At 36.9% G+C, this 20,386-nt stretch overlaps 1 protein-coding gene across 3 annotated transcripts in view; it reads right to left on the reverse strand.

Moving 5' to 3' along the window:
* The window catches only part of LOC107993429 (epidermal growth factor receptor), a 159,035-nt gene that overhangs the window by 123,743 nt on the left and 14,906 nt on the right, over positions 1-20,386 (reverse strand). The gene's annotated exons all lie outside the window — the stretch shown is intronic.

Genomic DNA, 20,386 nt, shown 5'->3' on the forward strand with positions numbered 1-20,386 from the left:
AGATTTCCGCTCGATTATCCGCACGCGCCAATCGGAAATTGCACGGAACCGAAAGAGATTAGGGAGGGGGGATGCTCTCGAGTCACGTGAGAGAAAACGGAGAGGAGGCGCAGATCGGATCGCAGGTTTTTTTTCTCCCGGGTGCAGGAAATCTCGAGAATGTTTCATCGAACGATTATTTTGTATTTCGTGTTGCTACGGGAGGATGCAGATTAAATGGCGAGTAATACAGTTTCGATGTCGCGTGATTCAATGGGGTATCGGTTTTACGAGTGGATACGAACAAATGATAAGAAATACGAGGAATTAATCGATTATTCGCAATCCCTGATTCGATTAAATTCGTTCGAATCGGTTATGGGTCGATTGTGTCGGACTTGGTAGACGTCGGGTGTCGAATCTCGTGCGCAGCGCGTCGTGTTCACCAGGGTAGAACGGAGTACAATTTTTTTCTCTTTGTGCTATTTATAACTCTTGACAAAAGTTTCAAGTTTAAATCGTTCAAATTCGATCGATAAAATTTTTCTTTCGCGTTATTATTTATTTTCATCCGCTCAAAATAAACAATATTCCTTTCTATTTAACGTTAAATTTGATTAAAAAATTCCTAAAGATTCACTCGGAATATTCTTTATCTGTTTATTTTATTATATATTTACTTTAGGATAACGATGTAAAAAATCAAGTTTCTTTCACTATTACGAAATAAACTCCACTTGCGATGCTTACAGCCATCTTGTCGATTGATAATCGAATGATCGGTTAATATTTTCACCCTTATCGGATCGAGCAGAATGTTGCGTTATTTCCAGAATTGTCGTACGAATTTGTGTTACAATTTCGACGGTCGAAACGTAACGTAACGTTGTATATTGTTAATTAATTCGACGACGAGTCACGATTTTATGTTTATTAATGGTGGAAACATTTCGAAACTGAGAGTGCTCCCCGCACTACACGCTGCACCAACGTTTCCTTTCGACTAGCCTTGTATTTTACGCGTTCCTCTTTTAACCCTGATCGATACCGCGATCGATACTGTAAATACACATTGTCTTGGCTCTGGTAAACCGTGAGATGTTTGGAAAATACAGTTAACTTTGCTAACTGTCGAACGTTGCACGAGCAGAGGGAACGATCTCGTATAAAAACTGATAGGAATCACGATCGGGATCCGATCGTCGAACGAAGTTGTTTTGAAACTTTCCACCGCATAATATAATGTAAAGTTAAACAAAGTCGATGAAAATTTAGGCGAGAGGCTTGAAATGGCCGCTCGGATGATTTAAATAATTTAAATATTTATTCATGAATTAATACTCTTACGGAACGTGAACACGAATATATTTGGTAAAAAAGAGTTTAGCAAGGAAATCGAAGAGACTTTGGTTCAAAATTCAAAGGGCGAAATTCCTTGGTAATCGCACATTCTTCGATTTACCTTAATAAGTCTCCCATCTAATTGAACGTGATGGAATCTACTGCGCCTACGATCTTTGTCTACGATATTTGAATTTCTATCATTTTTCCTAGTAGAAAAAAAATTGTTTTCTATGAGTTTAACGTATAATTAAAGTTATTTTGAGAGAAAGCGAAAAATAATCGTATCAAGATATAAAGATTGAATATATCGACAGAAAAATGACCGATTCATGCCGATGGGAATAAATTAACATAGATGAATAAGAACCAATATTAATTTTATTAAAAATAGAATCTGCATACTTTCAATCGTTTCAAAATGTTTGTAGTCGACGAGAAGAATTTCGAAGCCCTTCTTTTCTTATTCCCCGTTATTTAATTTTCAATTACAAATTTAAACAAATAAATCTGATATAACCACTTCAATTACAATCGCACAAACTATAAAACTATTCTATAAAATAATAATGACTTGTCAAATCTTTCTTTTTTTTACGATCTCCATTTTATTTCAATTCTTCACCATACCTTAATACGAAACCAAAGAATTCCCCGTTCAATTAAATCCACGATTGCATTTTGCCATCGAGAGAGCAATCACACCTTTCTTGCAGAGATTACACGGTATTTAAAAAAAAACAAATGAGCGATGCCGAGATTCACTACGGTTTAAACGGATTTAAACGCGAAATCGCGTCGTTATATTTCTCACCCGGTTTTCTCTCGATTCAATCGATTCTCGACATCCCGTGTCCCTCTTTCTTCTCCTTCTTCTTTTCTTTTCTTCTCTCTTTTTTTTTTTTTCTCCTCCAACTCGCACCGCGCGAATGTATACATAAAGTCGCGGTTCATAGCGCATCTGGTTTGAATTACGGTTCATACTTTTTATGGGTCGCAGGATGATATCCTACGTTCGTCTACAGATCGTTACGCTATGGTAACGCGGTTGTATATATCCAGAAGTTTATGTACTCTTCTCCCTCTAACGCTTCCTCGGCTTGCCGTCATCATCATCATCATCATCGCCATTATCGAGCAACACGTAAAATTTCGTCGATGGAATCGTTACTATTTCGATTTATTACATCTTGGAGATTACGCTTTCTTGGCAACGCGGAGAGAAATTGAATATTTTAAGCGCGTGGTTATTTTTCTGCAACATTTAAAACGTAAAAATCATTATGAAACGATGAGAAATTGTTTGTCGAAGTGGCGAGGTACTTGGTTATTCTTGTGATGATTTCTTTCGATGCGATGCGCAACGTTACTGAAATTGTTTCAAGGACATTATAATTGTTCCATTTACGTACGATTCTTGTTTCACGGTTGATAAAATGAATTTTTTTTATATAGAATAAGTAATTCTTGATTCTTTTTATATGTATATATATAAGTATAAATTCATAATATATTTTTCATATTATATATGTGTTGTTTGATTTAATTTGATTTAAACTCTTGATTTCTAATCGATCTTTTTCTCCTACACACGTACATCTTATGATCAATTGTATTTATTATATTAAATTCAAACGAAAATTCAAACGATTATTGTTCAATAAAGTTTCTCTTATTACAATTTACTCTTCTGTTTATTAAATACGAAGCAATCACATTCTACAGCGTTTCACATTGTGGAATGCAGCAAACAAGCGGCTATAATTACACTATGCCTGCAACCGTTCACGAGTAATTGCTCCTTGTTTGCATATTGAACAATGCTTAATAATCATTTTAAGGTGCCACTAAATTCTTTGATTGTGTCATCGAGGCTAAACGAAATAAACTAGGAAGAACTCTAAGAACGTATACTTTTACAGAAATGTAAACGAGCACCTTGTTATAATAAAATATTCTTATAACAAAATTTATTACAAGAAAAAAATCTCACATAAGAGATACTTTGTTTCCACGATTATTAAAAAACACATAGATCCTTTCGATAAAATTAATAATGATCCTTCTATCCGCGTAGAAACAATTTATTCATAAATAATTTTCAAAATTCTTCTTCTTCGTCGATCGATACAACAATGGAAACGTTAAACGTTGGAAATTGGGGGAAGAATAATCGCTTCTTATAACCGATAATCGAATAATCCCGGAGATAAATAGTCGGATTGACGCACGACAAAGAGGGGGGAAATGGAGGATACGTTTTTTGGTCGGGGCGTAGCAAAGCGAAACCAGTTAAAACCAGAAGGGTCAGTGTCGGGAAGGAGAAGAAGTCGATCAATCGGAGCGTGCGTGGCGCGAATTCACGGAATCTTTTGAATTCTTTGTCGGCTCTCTGGGAACTCGAGACCCTCGAGCCATCAAGGCAGCTTTGTGAGAAGGACGAAGGAAACGACGACGACGGCGACGGCTCCACCAGAAAGGAGAAGAAGGAGGACGAGGACGTGAAACGCGAGATGGCATGAGAACACCTTCGTGAAAGAAGGAGTCTGGGACCAATAAAGGATCATCATCACGCGTTCCTGTTGCTTCTTTCATATTTATTCCACTTCTCGCGAAAGCACTGTAATTGCTGTTTCGTGCGAAATCGAATTGAATTGGTTTCGCTTGAAATTGATCCTGAACGAAGATTTTATATATATATATTTAAAACTACGAATAATTGATTAAAATAGCACAATGAAAATTTAAGTTTTAATTTTATTGAAGATAGAAAATATGAAAGAAACATAAATTTTCTTGGATTATTTCCATTATAACATTGCATTCATTTATATTATAACTTATACTTTCAAATCATTGTAATGATATACCTATTCCTTTGTCATAAATCATTCATATGCAACACTTTGTCCATTAAAGGCAAACTCATTCGCTTCTACGAAAAAGCTAGCATCATCCTTGGCGTCTATCAATCTGCATTCATTATATTGTAAATGCGTTTACATCTAATATCAAAAGTATCGATATACTTTTATCAATCGAAAGATTATTGTTTTAACAATTACGATCCTTACGAAAGAATCATAGATCACGTTCTAAAATAATATTTATGATAATAAACAGCACGATCCTTTGTTACCGTCGAATCAAACTCGTCACTCCGTCATCGTTAAAATTCAAATTTCGTTATTATAAAACGTAAACACAGTCCGTAAGCAGCATCGATTTTTTTCGCAACGCACTCTCAGCATCTGCGATCGAATACACTCCACTTTACGCAACCCCGATTCGTCCAGATGTTATCTGGATGGCTGCGATTGTGCGCAAAATTGAAAACTCGGGGTCGAGAGAGAAATGTCATCGCATTAGAACGGACACTCGCGTTTAACGGTGTTGATTGAACGACAAAGACACCGGTGGCGAGCACGTTCTACCCTCGCTTTTATGCTAATTGCGCCTGGCCCCGGAAAAAGGCAACGAGACTGCAACCGTCGGGATTCGATTGCGTGGACCTCGACTGATTTACGTATCCTTGAACAAAGTGAAACAGCGTGGTGCTTTCACGAGACACCTGGTAACTCGTTCTATCGTGTCACTGCTATTTTTCCAATTATAAAATAAATATCGATTGTACCGATCAGTGACTATGCTACATTCAAAAATTATTATATCGTTGAAATTATTAATTAAAATTTCAAAAGCCTTCAAAATTATATTATTAATAAATCTCTTTTAAACGGATATATCTTGATAATTTGTTTTCCCTTGGAATAATAAAATTCCAAATAATAAATATTTACCAAGTATAATACCTATAAATTATTTAATCATTGGACGAAGAGAAAACTTAAAATTTCTACGTTACATTAACGACTAAAAAGATCGGCGTACTTACTTATTATTACTTTAGATTAATTGATTAATAAGAATTAAAAGAAAGGTGGCGATAAATTAATCGCTGTATAGTTTCCCATTGTCCAACTCCATAAATTTTTAACTAGCTAAAACAGCTACTATTTACAACGTAATATCGTAATGAAAAAAAGGTTAATTTCACATGTACAGGGCGGTTCACAAAAGACTCCGATAATGAACGAATCGCTTTATAGCATTTTACCATTCTACACTGATAATACTGTGAAATTGCGCTTGTACATAAATTCCTCTTTCAAATTTACCGCGAACTCATCGCGCAATCGTGTCTCGCGCGTAAACGTTATATCGAACCTTAATGGCGTAGCGTGTAAATACACGCCTCGACTTTCTATGATTGCCGTTTCCTCTTCAAACATTCCCCCGATCGTTACATGCTCCCGGATAATATAAACTTTTCCAACTCCAACATCACGAGATGAATCGCGCATTATGGACAATCGGTCCATTAGCGCCATCCAGCGTTCACGATTTAATTCTCGATCGTTCGTTTCCACTTGCTCGGTCGGAAATTCGCTTCGAGAAAGACAGGAGAATACGAATTCGCCGCAGAACCTGTTCACTCGACGCGGAATATGTCTTAGACACTGTCGGAATATCGCAAGAGAGGATGTCGTTACGTAAGGGACGGAGCTCGTGCCTTGTAAAACACTTCTTATACGAAGGAAAAAGAAACGTAATGGATTCTCGTAACGGAACGCGGACAGAGTGGATCGTGAAAATACAGCGTGACTCGTCCCTTCGATTTTTGCTTATTACCTGACGCACTTGGGGAATTGGATTATCATCGTGCACGAGAAATTGATTTTGCAAAGAAGTTGTGTTCTTTTGTATATGTGTGTGTATGCAAGTCGAATATCTGTGTATTTTTACAAATGATAACACGATGACTCGAGAAAATAAAGTTTTATGAGCGAAGAAAGAGTTTTTATCTTTTTTCGAAAGTGTAATTTACGATGAATAGATTTAAATTTTCCTTTGTGAAATATTTATCGTGTATAATTATACGATATAATTGTTACGTGTAATTATAGTGCAGAAAAATTATCTTTTTTATCATTATTATTATTATTATTTGTATAAAATATTTATACAAAATTTTGGTAAGGATATATATGAATATTTCTTGCTTATAATTCTCGATTCATTGTCGATGATTAGATCTATTTCTTTTTTAATTCTAATTTTTCTCTTCCTTTAATTAATAAACTTCATATAAATTTATAAAATATAATTGAATAATGAAAATTATATCGTAATGGTTAATTTACTATTTATAAATACACGTGATCCATATCAATCTTCTTTGGAACATAATTAATTACAACGTATTATTACACGTAGATTAATTTCTTTCAATTTGCGCGATTAAAAATTTATTCAAAGTTATTTCAAAGTTGCAAAAGAAATATAATACGGGGGTAATCTCATCGATCTCATCTGTGAGCAGAAACTTTACGACGGAGGAATAACGAGTAATAGGGCAATAAACTATCCATCTCGTATCTCGTTCCATCGTCGTTCCTTAAATCGTCTCGCAATGGCGGTTGTCGTGGTTCCATTTGCTTAAATTCCGACAGTATTATTTTTTTCCAGAATTATTTTCTTCCAATTTTCGCCTTCACGCTTTTACGTTTACACGTTTACGAGCAATGGTTAATTGAAGGCCGGCAAAACTTGCTGGCAATGATTATGACGCACGTCCGCGAAAACATGCTAATGACACCGTGATGACAATTAAAATCCACGGAAGATAGTTCCGTAAAACGTAGCGTGCCTCGTTAACGCGAACATATGTCCTCTTCGGGGTAGTATAGGAGTTATAGTCGAACGTATACAGGAGAATCATTAGATTTATGGCCGAGAACTTTGGCACAAGATTAAGTTAATAACACTAGGAATAGTTGATTGTACTGTTGATTGTCTACTACTGCACGTGAGGACACGGGTCCGAGATGATTTGATACCGCGTTTGCGACGATGTAATGCGATTTGGTTTATAACTTAGTAGTACAGCAGGATGTAATAAAATCTAAAATTGTAATCTAAATTTTTGTACTATTATATTTAAAAATAGGATTGAAAAATGCAGTGAATAATTTTTTAAATAATTTAAATAAATCGTCCAGAGAAAAAAATTGCTTCGTTATGTTCTACGTATTTATAAAGTTTCGAAGAAGGAAATTGTTAATTTTTCGAACAAATTTTTTACTTTTATGAGTACGTTTCAACTCAATCGCGTGACACGTGTAAAATGACGATCCTGCATTTCGTTGGTTCGTTCAGAATCGACTGGAATCGAAGGATTTCAAACATCTGCATCCTGCAGGAGATTGTGAATGATCTGAGAACGGTCTCGACGACTTTCACTTCGATTCTGGTTCGAAGTGGAGCGGACGTAGCAAGTGGTTTCGCGTGTACAGATATTAGCCTTTGATTTCCTATATTTTCAGTCACGTTATTGCTTTCGAATATTACTTTTGCGCACTTATTATTGTCAAGGCAAGGACTGGAAGAAAATTTTTCACTTGTAAAAAAAAATTTATGGACGTCGGTTAATTATTAAGCCATTTTTCACTTCTAAATTATATTTGTGTAATTACTTTGCTATATTAAAATATATACACACACACACATATATATATATAATTTTATTTCCTGAAGTAATTGCATATATACAGTTACAAATTTTATTCAAAAAATTATATATATATATATATATATATATATATATATATATATATATATATATATATAATTATTATATTATTATATTTTTATTATTGAAATACGAAATTATATAAAATAATAACTACTATGGAAAGTATAGAATTATAAAACTAGAAGAAAATTATGAAATATGTTTTACGTAATAAAAATGCTATATAATTATTGTAATAAATATATCGGATAAATTGATAAGTATAAAATAGAATTTATTAATTTTATTATCCTGCTTCCTTTATTATCTCAAGCTCGAAATGAAGCATAGCCAGCCAAAGGCTATTAAATTAACCCCAGGAAATATAATTAATTATCCAACACAATTTCTACTTACAATCGATTTTATCGTAAGTCAAAAAAATATCCAAAGTCTGTCTCATTAATTACAGAGTAAAATGTTTCGAGAGATGTTTCGTAAAAAAAAAAAAAAAAACGGAACGACGAGTCGAAACGAAATCTACTAATTTTCAACTGGCGTGTACGATTCACGGTCGAGGATCTCAGGTATTCTCAGGTTCGGCAGATATACCTACACGAAATATATGTGTATAGAAATCCCTTCCCATCTAAGTCGTACGATCGTGGTTAACCGGTCGGTTTACATGTGTACAGGTTATTCGAGGCGTGGGCGAGCCAGAACGGAGTGAGCAAAAAAAAAAAGAAAAAGAAAAAGAAAGGAAGAACCCTGAACGGGTTAAAAGATATCAATCGGAGGGGGAGGCAACCCGATGGCGTTTCGTGAAACGCGAACGTCACGTGCAATTAAACCCCCATAAAGCTAAATTATTTATTCATTACTCGCTCTTTATTCTCTTTGCAATGAAGGATTTCTAATGCGCCATCGACGTAAATAGCGAAATAGAATTATTTAATCAGAAAAAATAATAAATATTTTTTTTAATAAAGCTGTGTCTCTTAAATAAAAATTTAAATTTAAGCTTAACGAATTATTAATTACAAAATTCTCTTATTATTCAATAATAATTAAGATACATAAAATAATATACTCGATACCCTATTTATACTTGTTTTGATTTACTAAAATATTACAAGACTTATGCTTAAAAGACATTGCACAATACCTATTAACGATTTATCAAACTGGATTATCTCCCGATATTTATTGCCAACAACGAACGTTTTCCTGCTCTAAATCAATCACGTAACACAATCAAGACTCCTTAGAATTTCTCAGAGTGGAAAAAATACCGTCACGAAACATTATGGAATACAGTAAGGTACAAAAGTTGGAATATTGATGAAGGAGAAGACGAATCGAATTCGATCGCACGCTATCGATGCGTTTGATAACGCAAACGTGTTTCAAATAACGTAAATGTAAAAAAAGAAAAAAAGAAAAGAAATTATACAAGCATAGAAAAATTCGATGTTAAGGACAGGCGTTATTTTCTCGGAATCCTTGTCTCTCGCTTGCCAACCGATCGTTTCTTGATCTCGACACGTTTACTTGCCAGTACGACTCCGATCGTAGTAGCGTGTATTTTCAGTAGCACGCGAGAATACTAAGTACTTGTGCATCGAGAATTCCTGATATAGAGACCGAACGTTTAAACGTGTATCGCCTTCGTTGTCGATTTCCAGAAAAAACGGCGGCAAACACGGTCTTTGCTAACGTTTCGCACGACTCAACCTATCTGAAGGATTCTTTGCAACGCGCCAAGATACGTACAGGTGATAAATCCGACGGAGGAAGCTTGGTTTTCTCGTAAATATCGAACGTTTTTAAAATGGATTATTTCTTAGAGAATATTCTCTACTTTGTTCTTTCTTCCTTTCTTTCGATCGATGGATTTGTTTCAGTTGAGAGTTTTATTTTATATAGTAGGAACTTTTAAGAAAATGAAGGAAATTTTTATACGGGATGATGAAATGGATTGTCTGAAAATAGATCACAGTAACCGCAGAATTTATATCTTGATTACGTATATAAAATAGGAAGTTTATGCGTTTGCAAAATGTTTATTTTAATCGTATTATTAGATATGAGATGATTGATGTTTTCGAATACGATATATAAACTTGCAAAACATAAAAATCATTTGAACTTTAAACCTGATTGATTCTGATAAGTCGAATTTTTTACTCGAATTGTTATCGATATGCATTTTAAAAGAACGAAAGAATAAAACCAATATCGAATGTACATGGATTGTAGGATTAATAAAATAATCTTCGTAACATAATTTCAAAACGATACTTGGAAAAGAAACAATTATATTAGATATATCGAGAGAGCCAGGGTGGAATTTCGTAAGCGGCTTGAAACACGGTATGAATCGGCCAGTGAGAACATGTTGAAGGACGCACGCTGGACATACCCAGAGCAATATATCTCGTGGAACATCATTATGGAAACGGAAACAGTTTTATCTTCTCGGGAAGAATCGTATAAAGCGGGTCGTGTATGCGGTGCGGTTTTTATCATCAATGGAAAACAATCAAGAATGAGAGAGGGCTGAGGAAACTACGTCAGCAAAATAATCCGTTGAACAATCCGTTTATAACTCTTCGAACGCCTAATTGCTTGATATTTAAAAAAATTAAATCTCAAAATAATCGATCAGAAGCTTAATAATTTAAAAAAAGCAACACCAAAAAGATTCATTTTCTACTTTTATACCAAAATACTTGATGTAATAATAAATAGAATATATTCGTCATACCACGATAAAAACAAGTGTTAACGAAGATACGAAGTAACATCTTACTTACGTAGCAAAACATCGGTTCGCAATTTTATTCGATACGCTCGAACAGAAGTGAAACGATAAAACACAGGACCGTTTAAGAGTCCAATAAATTAAGATAAATACACGCAGGAGCGAAAAAAAGAACGTAAGATCGATCCCCGATCAATCGAACGATTGGGGGCACGGTTGGGGTCGGTGTGAGAAAAAAATCCGATATGCTTCGACGAAGACCCGCATCTCTGGACAATCTCGCGTCAACTATATGGGCCACTTATGGAATTCTGAACGGCAATTAAGATACTTCCTTAATTAACGGCCAACACTGGCCGCGGTCAGTTACTTGGAGTAAGGACGACGATTGAATTAGTACCGCTGCTCGGTTATGCTCCGTAAAGTGCAACGTTGAAAAAAAAAAAAAAAATAAAAGATAACGGGGGGCCAAGCGGCGAGGAAATAATTAGCTGAAATCCATGCGGTTTACTCTGCGGTTTAGATTTACGATCAACGATTTACGTGCGATTGAAAATTATCTTTAACAAGCGCGAATAATAAAGTTTGAACGTTTCTATCGTACGTTACAATTTCCTCCATTTTTTCGTATATATATGTAGATTTGTTTATAAGTTTTCAGTCTTCTTCTCAGTGAGCATGTGAAGTTAAAGACTTCAATCCGGCGGATTGCTGAAACGAATGATGCCAACGTCGAAATTACATAGAAATCGACTCGCGTGCGCGGTTATGCAATGAGGTAAGAGTGAAAATGCATCGACACAAAACGATTTCAGTTTCTGATATAGAAACCTCGTATTGTCTTCTGAAAAATTTACCAACTTGTTCGCGCGAGAATTTCCGTACAACGAGGTAATTAGGTACCGATAATGATTAAACGAATTTTACATCTCGGCGTAATATATAATCGTGCAGCTAATGAATATAAAATAAGCGGAAAAAAAAGAAAAAAATACAGATTTAAATCGAAAATAATATAAAAAAAAACGCGTTAGTCATGGTCCGTAGTTGGAAAGATTCGAAAGAATCACGTGTACATATATATACCGTTATTGACTATTGTTTCGGATAAAATCGAATTTTAACGAGATTCTGAAAATTAATTACAATTCGTTGCCTCTAATAAAGATGGGGGTTTCATGTGATCGCGGGTGGTATCGAAGATTATCTTTGATCGAACACCGCGCGCCCGATTAAGAAATACTCGAGGATATATAATAGCTTTGCCCACGACCCCTATAAATCACGAAGATTGTCAATTAACAACCTGTAATGAACGTAGAAATCGGAGAGCCATCATTTTATTTAACGATTTCAATGTGAATGATTATTTACGAAACTGGACTACCTCGTTAATGAAACGACCAAGTTCGTAACGTGAAATATATATATACGAATGGCATTAATATTCCCTTCTTCTTTTCGTGAAATTTCATCTCAATCCTTAATTCAACGCATATAATACGAGATGATCGATTAATTAAAATCTTGTATCGAAACTTTTGATTCTGAAAAATGAAGATACACGATATATTTATCAAGTACGAAGATTTGATAATTTCTAATTTTATTATACATTCATCGGTATTATTAATCCAAGACTACGAATTAAAAAACTGTTTACAAATCATTCGTATCGTAGATAATATTTATCTCGAGAAATGTGTAATGTAAAAGTGTCTAATTCGACCATAAGATAACCATGATAAACGAATAGAATTGTTTTATCGATCCATTGTCGGGCGTTTTACAACAAACAAATAATCGTATTTATCTTGGAAAAGTGATTCGACAAGCCGAGAAAGATGGAGAAGAAATGCTTCGACTGTCGTTGACATTCAAGGAAAGTGCCTCGAAGCACGTTACCCCCGTAATATCGTGTCATTAATTTCATCGCTACAGTTTGGGCCATAATGTGTACCTGTCCTCGTTAAGTATGCGTAAAGAGTGCGTGGGTCGTGTACCGGCTAAAGCGTCTCGCGCATGACAATCAATGTGTAAAGCGAGCTTAATGGATTCGTGTACCCCGTTTAAATCGTCTTCCACGTCCACGTGAACTTTCGAGCTTCTCACCGACTCCAGCTCATCTTACAGATTAGATTCTCTCTATCGGCGAAAAAACTCATTAACAATATAAAAAAGAAGAAAGGAATACTTTATAATTAATTTTTCCATCGCTCGAAAGAAAGATACTTGACCTTTAACATCTACGTCACGGGTAATAAGCGGCAAGGAAAATGCATTTGGTACAAACAATGTTAACGAACTAAGCAATTTTCTCACACGGCTCTACTGGATTTTCCAGCCACGTTCCAGGGTAAAACTCTTCTTCTTTGCATTCCTTGACATGCAAGATAACTTCAGGCTCGACTATTGAATATCACGATCTTTCTTCTAATATCATTCTACACGATATATTTCTCGATTTTATAATTTATCATTCGCGTTCCAAATATCATTGCGATTATTGAAAATCACATTTCACAAGAAAACAGTTTCTCATCCGACTGGACGATTATAGTGGCAACTTTGAAATTACCATCCGTCACCGTGTGAACAAGGCCTAAGGTGAGCTAGCGGCAATCGCTCGGTTCCCAACGAGCAAGAAATTCCGTTACAGGGCCGTATCCATCCAGGAGTTGTCGCTTCCGTTTTCAGGTCGGCGTGCATATACGAAACGTGTTCCACCGTCGAAAATGCGATACGTATGCACTTCCGTCTTATTCAGAAAAAGGCCGGTTTATTTCGTCCCGAGTAATTATCCGCACGCGATTTTCGGGTTACGCCTTTATGACACTTTAATTTCGATTATGGTACACCCTTCTTTGTCACGGGCACGTACGGTCGTTGCTTCTGAAAAATATCATTATCTTCTTCGGATTGTTAACGATAACGATGACACGAATACGTGACTGAAATGGGAGTAACAAGGAAGAAGAGTAATTTTAAACGAGCGCATAAGCGGTGAATATGAAATGGCCTCTTCTTTAGCTCGTAAAAGGTATAGAATTGCGACCTCTCCTCTTTTCCAATCTGGGTAATCGAATACTCGTTCTTTTTTCCTTTTTTTTTCCACCCCGAAACGAGCCCTTTTTCGATTACGTAAAATACGAGATGTCGATGGAAACTTGTTACATCGAAATTGTGTAAACCCCGGTGGTTGCTGATTTCTCTTTCGAGGTTTGGCGTATACCTCGTGGATCGTGCTCTTTTCTTTCTCAGAAACCTTCAGGACGTGGGAAGCGAAAGGCAGGGGCTTCGAAGTATGTTGCACATGTGCCAAGAAATGGGTGGCGCCCAACCATGTGGCGAGAAGAGCATTGTAAAGAGGAGACGTGACATTTCGAAAGGATAATTAGAGAATATTTGCAAGAAGAATCGTATCTATCTGTGAAATTAATTTTAAAATTTCTCGCTCGTCATGAAAAAATTCATTGTCGTGATATCTCTTTTTCTTGCACCGTTTAATTATAAGGTTAATTATGTGTACGGCATCGCGGACAATGTTGCAATAATATTTTTCCCCATTAACATTCCGCTACGAGTTAAACTGCATACTTAATGGCCGCTACCCTATTCAGAATTTTTTTCGTCCAGCCTTCATCATCAGTTTATCCTTTTTCATTCTATTCCACGACCAACTTCCCACTGCTCGAATATAATACTTTGCTCACTTCCCACACGAGATGCACACAATGTGCTTTTTACATGTGCATGTATGATGTTGAAAAAAAAATTGCTTTGCCTTCTACTTTGTCTCGATAATGACAAGCAACGCGCAATATTTTAAAAAGTAATCGCTATTTTTCAATCTTCCGCGTATCTCTGCGAGGAAAGATACTCGAGGAAAATAACAGGATTAGCTTCCCTCCGCAAAAGTATCCATTTTCCTTCCAGGCCAGGTACTGCACTAATTAACGTTTCTTTGAAATGGGATAATAATTTTCATGCTCGGCTTTTCTTTCCTCGGCCTGGGTCTCCCCTCAAACGATCATCGCGCGGAACACGGTGATTGTCAAGGATTTTCCCGACGCCAGTATCCACTGTTCTTTATTCTGCAACAGTCGATCTCGTTGCATGCAACATTTATCGAGCGCGGCTTCATCGGGCGAGGAATTTCAATCGATTTAATTTTAAAACAAGAGAGGCGCAATAAGAGAGAAATCTTGAAGTTTAAACGATAAACGTGAAGGGAATAATTTGAATAATTTGAAGTTGAATCCGTATTTGCATCCTTGTGCATCCGTAAGATCAAAGATTTAATTCAGACAACGAAGTTGAGAAATCCTCCGAGGAGAAATAAATTATTCAACGTGTATGTACATGTTTATGTACGGTGAGAGAGAGTGAAAAAAGAACGGTATATATAACACGATAGGTAGTAAACTAATAGAATGTAAAGAAGGGACTAGAACTTTACACATGTCGATTTTGTCGTTCCCTACAAAGGCGCGTGACCCGTAACTGATTAGTGTTACGCATGGTTACTCTTGGTATTTCGTCTGGCCTCTGTACGCATCTATAATCGAGGCAAATTCATCACTCGCACTTCCAATGTTTTACGAAAAAGCTGCGTAAATATTGACTATACAATAAAAGAAGAATTGATAATTTTTCTCTGCACACAATTTCCAAAATTACACTCGAATCGTCACGATAATTCTAAAAATAAAACAAAAATTCCCATTCTCGAACGAACAAAGATCTTTATAAGAAAATTTACGAGATTAGAAATAGAAATGAAAAGAAATAATTTTATTAATTAAATATTCTGCTTCTATTTAAACAACGTGTACATCTCGTCCTGACCTATACCTCATTTCCCCTAAACCTTGCAAACGAAAACGATAACTGATTTTAAGAAATGGTATTAAGTAAATGAGGGACCGCACTCCGTCTGGAGTTATAATTTGGGAGGAGTGGCGAAGATAAAGAGGGGAAGGGGAAGGATCAGATCAGAAGGTCAGGATCGTCCTCGTGGTTCGCAAAGAAGGCGCACCACTCTTCCACGAACTCTCGACAAGCGAAATGTTCACTGTCTTCTTCACGCTGTAGTCTCGGTTGGTGGAGCGCAAAACAACTTCAAGCGCTCGCCAACTTCGTTCAACCATCTCGCTCGAATAACGGAGAACGGTACTTGGATCGAGCATTGGAATTATCGTCCTGCCCTCGCCACGTTCTTGGCCGACTTGGTCTTCGAATCAGACGGAGGAAAAAGAATCCTGCCAGGAACTTTTTTTTGCCACAGTATATAGCCGGGATAACGATCGATTGTCCGCCATTGCAACGAAGAAATTGCATTCACTGTAGCGAGTTTCTTGTCGCTGATATTTGCCATCGTGGAATACCTGATCTCGAGTAAAGTCCGCTTTGCGGAGTAACAGGCTTCTATCATTGAGGGTGCAATGGAAAATACAGATGGAACGAATAATATCGAAATCATAAAAAGAAACGTTATAGATGGATGTGATTTTGTAAGGAGAATGATATTCCTAGATGCTTCAGCGTGGAATAGACTTGAAAATTTGTTGCATGAATATCTTATTTCATGCAAAATAAAATTGAGAGAAATCAAATAAATGTATGGCTCGAATGAACGATTCTCTTGTAATTTCTTTAAAATTAGACAATATTTAAAAGATGAAACATTTGAAAATTATATATTGAATGAATCAAGTCAATCATAGATCTATATCTCTATTCCAATATCCTTCAAAAGTTTTTTAAAATAAGATTCGCATCATGGAACTCTCCATATGGAGCCACGCCTCAATTTTTCACGTTGATTATTCCACAACTGTTCCAAGCTCGATCGGTGTACCAGAATGAAACGAAAACTTCACTTGTTGCTCAAAAATGTTGCGCAGCGCCAAGCTGAAAGAGAAATACGAGGATCGTTTTCAATTAAAGAATTCCTCTGGCGGATCCAACGATTACGTACAGTGGATCGTTTTGCCAACATCGTACAATTCCAAAGGGAATCGACTCCTTTTGCTCCCGTGCCACAGTTGTTCGAAGGTAAGCACGACTGTCAACTTTGCGATCACGAGGCAAATGATTAATGCACCACGAACAAAGGAACGAACAGAGAAAGCCAGGTTGTTCGTCACCGTGTTTGCCGCGGTTGTTATCTACCGATAGAATGCCAGACCGCCTACCATTGATTTTCCTCCGCAGAATTATCAGCCGAGAGTGATTACACTATCGTGGGTGGTCGTCCAAGGTGCGAGTAGTCTTAGTCTCATTATAATTCTTTCATATTCAGAAAGAGAGAGCGAAAGAGGAAGCGAATAGATTCGATTCGCTTAATTAATTAAAGACGATAAATTATTCCGAGTTCCTTTTTTCCCTTTTCTTCCCTCAATTACGAGTTACTATCTCTCCAATGAAACGTTCGTTTAAATCAATTCCCTTGGAGATTGATTTGACAGTTTAGTTCCGATTTAATTACCACACCACCTTCCCGAGAAGAGGGAACGGACGAGTTTCGGAGAGTTATCGTGTTGCGAGATCGGCGTCCAAAGTCCTGGCCGTAAATTACACAGCAGAAAATTAATGAGAGACGGCCGTCGGGGCGATACAGGCAGATGCGAGGTGTATCGGGGAGCAGCTTGAAATCGGAAATCTTGACCTAGGCCACCGGTGGAAAAGTCGGGAAGAATACGGCACAACCTGGTGGCAAGCATGGTCCATATTTCAAGAGTTTACCCAAGTTGGGGATGGGGATGCTGTTGGTTCATCACCTGCTCATCATCATCATTGAGCGTGGGATGATGCACCCAGGTCCAAAGGGCGTCCAAAAGAAATGGGCGAGTGAAAAGGGAGAGGATAACACGACGGACGGTTCCCTCTCCTTTATTAACGAATGGATGTGTGAATATAAAGATCGTGCGTCGTTTCTCTCGTTCTATCTCGCCAAGTATCTATCGTTGATGTGCGTTCACCGCTGCGATTCACCAGATTTTCACGTCCTTTGACGCGAGGGGGTGGTTCAAGATTCAATGGTTCGTTCGACTGCAGACAGTGTGTTTGAGTTGCGGATAGATACACGTCGACATCTGCGCAATTTTTCTTCACGGATTAGATATCCGAGCGATGCCTATCACATTTGGCGGATTCGAATTTCCAAACATGCATGTCAGTTCTGAAAATTAACCGTCGAGTCGAGACTTTGTTTTTGCGATTACGTTATAGAACGAATTGTTACTCGAATTTTGTTATTCGTAGCCTCGCCTACGACGTACGATAACGTTATCTCGTAATCTTATTTGTTTGCTTTGATACAATACTTCAAATTACGCTGCGAAATGTACTCCAAGTATTGTTAAGAAGAAGCTCGATTGTACGAGAGAAAAAAAATGACATCTATTATTCATCGAATAATTAATAATTAATTCCGATCAGATTCGAGCGAATAATTGAATTGGAAGAATCGTAGAGAATAATATTATTTTCGTTCGATCGAACGATCATAATTTTCGATAAGATTGAAAACTAACTCTTTACGATCTTTATGAAATAAAAAATTTTTACTTCTCACATTCCCGATTTATTTTCCCACTTTATTAAAATATATTCTCGTCTGTGCAATAATTACGGATTATGTATAATTCACGGATTATCACAAACTCTTTCCCATTTTTCTTATCGCGCCATTACTATGAATATAACATGGTATCCGTGATGCAATTACTTCGGTATGTTATATCGTTTACTACAGTACTCACGTAAGAAGTTAAATAGCGGTATAAGCAGGGAAGTAGTTAATCTTTCGCCGTGGTACGTACAACAGTTCGAACACGGATCGCGTTAAAACGAATCTCTCCAGCTCCCATGGATCACGACACGAGGAAGTAATCGAAGACGCTGGCAAGCTGGCGAGATGGCTTTTTTCTCAGACTCTTTCTGGGCCATACGCGTCATAAGTTTCCTTAAAACATCGGGAAGAAGCGAGTTGGCCAGCTGCCGGTGTGTCCATGGGACGCCACGCGGGCATGTGAAAAAAGAGGAGGAGAGGCGAAATCCTTAGAACAGGACGTGCTCCTCTCGAGAAAGCCTCCGCTTCCGGGTTCACCTCTGTATTAGATATTCATGCTCATTTCCTACGGGGCAGCTGCCACTTTTTCTCTCCCCCTCTCGAACGAGAAGGGAACTTAATTTTTAAGACAACCAACGTGCGCGCCAACGTCCGTCCAGCCGCAACAACAACCTGCTCCAACACCCACCCGTATGCCTGTGCCGTTTATCGTTGATTCGTATATCTATCCGTGGTCATAGGGAAAGTGGCGAAACAGGTTCGACAGAGGTGGAAGGGTTACGCGTGCTGGTGTTGATCGATAATGAACATCGACTCGTGAGAAATTCGAGTTCGAACAACTTGAAAAGAAATCTACCTTGTTTCAGCGTTTATTATACGGCTAGTGTTTTTATGAGTAACAGTAATGTACGTATGAAATAACGAGGGAAAGGGGAATTTGTCGTGGGAAAAAAAGAAGAATTTTGGGATATTTGTGAATTTTTCCTCTTTGTAAGATGGATAAATTTAATTTTTCTTCCACGTAAAAGTATGCACTCGTGTGCTATATGTTGTATAGTTGTGAATAGTCGTGGTGATTAATAATAGGGAGAAATGTTATGTTAAGTTGAATTATGGATCTGATTGTAACGAATCTTACGTTTGAAATTGGACGAGGATCGTTTTTCACGAGCTCCTCGATTGTTCCCGACGAAACGTTATAGGGAAAATTTTGTTGATTTTTATTAAAGCGCCAACGATAAAATGACTCGAAACACGAGATTTACAATCGCAAAACAATCCGAATGTTCTTTATGACATGTGTCAGATAAGAGCAGAAAAGAAACGCGTTGAATTTCAATACATGCTTTATCGTAGCCCCAACTGCATAACGTAAAGGTGAACGATGTTAAGTAAATTGATATATCAATGAAGAATCAATGAATCGTAATTATGAATGAACACGCGTGTTTCTCGTATTCTTCAGTGTAGTATTTCCCTTTTTTGTTAAATAATATCGATACGATATAATCGAAACATCGTATTTCTCTTTTATATAAGAATAACCAGAAAACGGATCTTCAGGAACGAAATGATCCCATTAGAAATGAAATTCTTCAACGTGGAGATTTTTCACGTGAGTTTTTAGGGAGAGGCTGGTGTTCCCATGATAGAAAGGGTGCTGTGTAAATCGTCGAGGGAGGTTGAATATCTCGGTAGACCTGTCCTAATATTTACGAAACTGAAGTGCCCTTTCACTTTGCTCCCTCGTCTTTCCCCAAACAGGACACCGCGAAGAAGAAGCTGGAGACCATTTTGACTGTGTACGCGCCTTTTGTATTCGTTGTACATCGCTAGACAACCACTTAGCCTGTTAGGAGCAGCAATTTGTGGGGATTTTTGGAACGGTGCCCTTAAATGGCGCTTGGAATTGGAAACCGGGCTTAAACCGTTCGATGGATAAAGATACTTGCAAGCAAAGTAAAATATTGGTGGTAGTTGATGGATAAATATTTTTTAACTCTATTTCTCAATATTGCTGACTGATTATTAATAATAATAATAATAAGTATTTACTTGGTTTAAAATTTAATATTTTTACATGCCGTGTGTTCGTGCAAGTGAAAAAATAAATTCACTTTTTTCTTATTATCAATTAATTCGAATAACCATC

This window comes from Apis cerana, linkage group LG6 (genome assembly GCF_029169275.1).
Source record: "Apis cerana isolate GH-2021 linkage group LG6, AcerK_1.0, whole genome shotgun sequence".
NCBI lineage: Eukaryota > Metazoa > Arthropoda > Insecta > Hymenoptera > Apidae > Apis > Apis cerana.